The sequence below is a fragment of the Oncorhynchus kisutch genome, linkage group LG28 (genome assembly GCF_002021735.2).
Source record: "Oncorhynchus kisutch isolate 150728-3 linkage group LG28, Okis_V2, whole genome shotgun sequence".
Taxonomy (NCBI): domain Eukaryota; kingdom Metazoa; phylum Chordata; class Actinopteri; order Salmoniformes; family Salmonidae; genus Oncorhynchus; species Oncorhynchus kisutch.
This window is the reverse complement of record NC_034201.2, coordinates 32,448,731-32,454,730: the sequence shown is the minus strand read 5'-3', so window position 1 is coordinate 32,454,730 and position 6,000 is coordinate 32,448,731. Positions and strand designations below refer to the sequence as shown.

Here is a 6,000-nt window from a genome sequence, read left to right as displayed (position 1 = left end):
CAATAGGTGCAGGCCCTGACCAGTCCGGCACCACCTGCCACCCCATGACCTCTCAGTCCCCCTCCTCCTCCCCCTTCCTCCCTCCCCCTCCAAGTGGCTGGTCACTGTGGCTGTGTGGCGCACGTAACCTGCCTCTCTGCTAATAGGGATCAGCGGACTGACTGAATGATGAATGAGAGATCGAGAGAGAGAGAGAGGCTGTAGTCACTCCTCTACTGGACGCCAGGCAGCAACAGGTACCTTGGAGAGAAAGAAAGAAGAAGAGGAGGGGCAGAGCATGTGAGAGAGAGAGAGGACAAAAAGGGACAGAGACCGCAGCAAGTGGAAAGAGTGAGAGAGAGATTTTCTTTTGTTCATCCTGTTTCTTTTCACCTTTCCGTCAATTCACCTGCTACCTGGCTGTTACCAATTACCTGGACTTACCAGAGTGGAAGAGCGAGGGACAAGGAAAGAGGGAAAAGGCGAGGAGACAGGAGAACCCGAGTGTCTTGAGTGGTAAGTAAGGAAGTAAATAAAGTAAAGAAAAGCAGTTGGTTGGTCAGGGCTGAAGGCTTAGCTGGCCCAGGGCTCAGTGTTGCTGCCTCTCCTCAGGCATTAGTTACCCAAAGCCTCTTACGGCTCACTCAGCGCTCACAGCCAGCACACCCCCACTGCATGCTTCCTTCGTGCCAGGCCTCAAAGGGGACCATTTATAATCTCACTTAAAGAAACAGAACGTGACTCTTTCTGTGCGTGTGTACCTTCAGATTTGTGTGTGTGTATATTGCCAGAATGTGTATTTAAGTGGATCTGTACCTTTTTTGAATAAACCAAGTTGGTAAATATGATTATATTAACTTAGTAAAGTACAACCTGAAATTATCGTGAGTAAGAATGGAAAGTGAAAAGGTGCATGAAGTCGGCACTTAAAGTATCAAAGTTCTAGATTTCCACGTGCGCATCGTTTTTAAGGAGGACATCTGGCACTGATCAGAGAATATTGGTGTTCACAGGGTGCTTGGAAGTCTTTTATGACCTGGTCTTGATATTGTCATCAAAGAAGCTGTTTTTCTGGATTGGTTATTAGTCCACCTACATGACTCTTCAGCCTCCCAGGTCACCGTCTGTGTGTTTTCTTCCTGGCCTGGGTCATAGTGAGTGTAGTTGGTGAGATGGAATAATAGCTCAGGTAATGGGGAGGTCATGCTCAGGCTATTCTCCCCTTCCTATCTGGGTCGTATTCACTAGGAACCAAACAGAAGCAAACGGGCCTAAATGATTGTTTTCTTTTTCTGTTGCAAACATTTTGATGTGGTGTGCACTAATGAATATGACCCTACACTGGCCTCAACTGTTCCTGGGTCATAGTGACTCTACTTGGGTAGAATCTTCTTCCCAGATCAGAGAACTGGAAGACTACTAACCAAACTGAAGTGTAGTTCAGATTCAGCTGAAATGGCTGAATGATAATGATGATAATATTTGTATTTTAGTGGCTTCATTGAATTAGCCCACATTGTTCAGGGAAACTGCTGGACATAATAACTAGCTAGCCATTTCAAGAGTTTCAAAGTCACAGTCACGTACCACCTTGGTCCTAAACCTGTTGAGGAAGGATCATGTTAACAACCATAAGAATTATGTTTTGAATCATTATGAGCTTCTGAACATTTGACAAAACTACCCAGGTTACAAACAAGCTCGGATGTCTTTCTCAGGACTGTTGATGTTGAACCAAATAATATGGCCAATTTTGTACCTGCTGGGTAGGGGGTTGAGGATAACCTGAAACATCTGCTCCTCTACTTCATATAGCTCTACATATTGTACATAGATTTGACACACACATACACACACACACACACACACACACACACACACACACACACACACACACACACACACACACACACACACACACACACACACACACACACACACACAGACAGATCCATACAGTACATACTTTAGGACTAAAGTGTGGACTCTCTAATGCCCAAAGGCTCAACAGCTAATCTGAGAGTACAGTATGTTGTGTTCATATCCTATAATGCTGCTCTCAGAGGCCACTCGGTATATACAGTATGTCAATAATGAGTCACAGCTATTATAAAACAGCTATTTTGAAACAGGGTCTGCCGTAAGTTTTTGAAACAGCTAGTTTGTTTTTAGGTCCATAAAGATTCAGCAGTTTCACTGAACAATGTAGGCTAAACCAACAAAGCCACATTTGTTCCACTTAGTCATAATCATTCAGCTATTTCAACTGGATCCCAGTTTGGTTAGTTTTCCTGTCCTCTGATATGGGAAGGACTAGAGTCACTGGGTATGACCAACATTAGTTTTAGAGCTAGGTTAGAACAAAGGTCTGAGTAACCATATACAATACACCCATATACTCCAGAACCAGGGCTGGTGTCCATTGTGTTAACAAATATGTCAGAAAGACTATCCAGCCTCCAAGAGAAATAGATTAAGCTCCTACCATATTGCTGATGGCTATTGAATACTTTCAGATCAGCAAAGGTAGAGGCTAGGCCAGTATCAGTGCATTGACTGAGATTTTATTTCATATAACTGGCACGACCAAAACAAATTGGGAATATTGTCGATTTGTGCAAAAAGAGGTTTGTAAACAAATGCTGCTACAATTGTGACTGACTATACAGTAGTTTGTTAATATTTCTGCTTTTAGCATAGAAAAAAATGATGCCATATACTGTAAGTATTAGGGACTGCATTCACAAAGCATCTCAGAGTAAGGGTTTAGATAATTAATTTTATTGGTCAACACTCCTATACTTGAGGTGCTTTGTGGATATGGGCAGTGGTATAAAGTACTTTTTGGTAGTTTTATGGGGTATCTGTGCTTTACTATTAATATTTTTGACTATTTTTACTTTTACTTCACTACATTCCTAAAGAAAATTATGTACTTATTACTCCATACATTTTCCTTGACACCCAAAAGTACTCGTTACATTTTGAATGTTTAGCAGGACAAGAAAATTGTCCTTTTCACGCACTAATCAAGAGAATATCCCTACTGCCTCTTATCTGGTGGACTCACGAAACACAAATAATTTGTTTGTAAATGTGAGTGTTGGCGCATGCCCCTGGCTATCCGTAAATTTTAAAAACAAGTGTGTTATCTGGTTTGCTTAATATAAGGAATGTGAAATGATTTTACTTTTACTTTTGATATTTAAGTATAGTTTAACAATTGCATTTACTTTTGATTCTTAAGTATATTTATACCAAATATTTTTAGACTTTTACTCAAGTAGAATTTTACTGGGTGACTTTCAATTTTACTTGAGTCATTTTCTATGAAGGTATCTTCACTCAAGTATGACAATTGGGTACCTTTTCCACCACTGGACACGGGCCCTGATCCTAGATCAGCACTCCTACTCTGTGACGCTTCATGAATATGGGTCCAAAGAGGAAAGGAAGTGCCTTTTGACACCCAGCAGCTGTCTTTCTGCCTGACCCTGTAGTTGGGAAGGGTGAGAGCCTTATTTTTGGGCCCCTTGCTGGAATGGGTTGCCAGATTGGCCCCCTGTGGTGCTAGATAAGAGGCTCTGTTTTAGCATGATTGTGGTGTGAGGAGCAGTACTTCCATCCAGATGGACTATAAAGCTGTTGATACAGAGTCAAAGGGCCACTATACAGTCTCCTCCATATGTATTCCGACAATGAAGCATACACATTTCTGGGGGGCTCTAGACTCTAGCATTTTAGGTAGAATGTGTCATATTAGGCGACACTTCAGAATGTCACCTTTTATTTTAGGGAATTTTCATACATATCTGCTTTACCATTTAGAAATGAAAGCACTTTATGTGTCTTGTTCCCCCATTTGAAGAAGTCATAAGTATTTGGACAAATTCACTTATAGTGTATTAAAGTAGTCAATGTTAAATATTTGGTCCCATATTCCTTGCATGCAATGACTAAATCAAGCTTGTGATTCTTGATTTTTGTTAATCATGGCATTATCAGGATTGTGTTCAGAAACATCTTATTACTCCAGTCATCATTCACCATTCAGTTACTATCGGGCAAAACAAAACCCAAATACAACCAAAACAAACTGCAAATGCGTCCAACAAGTTTGTAGAGTCACAAGATTGAGTAGTCATTACGTGCAAGAAATATGGGACCAAAACTAAACTTTTTAAGTGCTTTCATTGCTAAACAGTAAAACAGATATGTATGAAGAAAAAAATGACATTCTGTACTGTCGCCTCATATGAAACATTTGATCTCAAATCCAAAATGCTGGAGTATAGAGACTAATTTAAAGTGTTAGCTTCACTGTCAAAATACTTATGGAGGGGAGTGTATCTAATCCTTTATTTGGATCTGATATTTTGAAATCCTCTCAAACAAATCAACCCCCAGACTTCTTACCCCCTCCTCTCTTCTTCCCCTCCTCCCCTCTTTTCCTCCTTCCCTCATTTACCTGACAACATGACGCTGCACTTAACCCAGCTGTGACTCTAGTCTGGATACTAATATCAAGTGTAAAGATGTCCAATGAAATGGTGCCACATATGAGGATAAATATAATATATAATATTTATTGATTTACTATTGGGCAAAACATAACCCAAAAGACTCATTTAAAATGTTAGCTTTACTGTCCAAATACATATAGATGAGAGTGTATGTAATCCTTTTTATGGATCTGCTACATTTTGCATGTTGTTTTGCAATTAAATATTTGAGTTGCATTCAATGTAGCTGTATTGAAAGCACAGCAGATCCGTACAGTATATCATTAAGCCCAATGTTAATCTACTTATTGGGCAGCAAATGGGAGGAGTCCCTGGTAAACTGTACCATATGTTCCTTATGTGACAACACTCTCCTGTCACATGTAGGGAGGATGTTTCTGTTCACCCGGTTCACCCGGTTGGCTCCGAGATCTGAGGGAAACAGATAGTTAGCAATATGTTGATGACCTAGCCTTCAGCATAGGCTACAGAGTTATGCCATATTGCTTTCCCTTATCTAGTCCTACATGAGCAGTAGACATGAAAAAGGGTAGGACCTAGGGGAAGGAGGTACAGAAATGGATCCAGGCCATGCCCCCTGTGTCCTGCTGTATGTAGCCTATGGAGACAAAATGGCTACTGTTATTATGGATGTAAACAAAGTCTTTGATCCAAAGGCAGCCCAATGAGATCTGCCGTCAGGGAGGATATGATTCAGCAGCCAATACTAAATGATGGTTTGTATAAACCCAGAGATTAGCCCCAGGAATCTAAATAAACACTTAAAAGGGACATTTCACAATTTATCAACTTTGTATTTATCATCTCAAGCACCAGCCCAACATACCCTCACTCACCTGACTACATGACCAGCTGAGTCACATGGCTAAGGCATGACGCTAAAATTAACCCAGCTGTAAAGATGTCCAATGAAATGGTGTCCTGTATGAGGAGAAGCCTACACACAGTGCTCTGTGTGAGGATCATTATTTGCACTGATATTACACAAAAGCAAGATGAGACATTCTTATATATACAGTGCATTCTGAAAAGTTTTCAGACCTCTTGACTTTTTCCACATTTTGTTATGTTACAGCTTTATTCTAAAATTGATGAAAAACATTTTTTTCTCATTAATCTACACACATACCCCATAACGACAAAGCAAAAAAAGTTATTTTTGAAAGGTTTTCAAAATTATAAAAAATAAAACACAGAAATACCACATTTACATAAGTATTCAGACATTTTACTCAGTACTTTGTTGAAACACCTTTGGCAGCAATTACAGCATTGTCTTCTTGGGTATGACGCCACACGCTTGGCACACCTGTATTTGGAGAGTTTCTCCCATTTCTCTCTGCAGATCCTCTCAAGCTCTGTCAGGTTGGATGGTGAGCTTTGCTGCACAGCTATTTTCAGGTCTCTCCAGAGATGTTCGATCTGGCTCTGGCTGGGCCATTCAAGGACATTCAGAGACTTGTCCTAAAGCCACTCCTGCGTTGTCTGGGCTGTGTGC

The 6,000-nt window shown here is 40.6% G+C and overlaps 1 protein-coding gene across 1 annotated transcript in view; it reads left to right on the top strand.

Annotated features, from left to right (window-relative positions):
• The first annotated feature begins 244 nt into the window (after window positions 1–244).
• Window positions 245–6,000, top strand: part of LOC109872790 (unconventional myosin-VIIa) — an 84,957-nt gene continuing 79,201 nt past the window's right edge. Inside the window, exon 1 of the mRNA XM_031808435.1 lies at window positions 245–495. The gene's annotated coding sequence lies outside the window, so the exon portion shown is untranslated. The remainder of the gene's footprint in view (window positions 496–6,000) is intronic.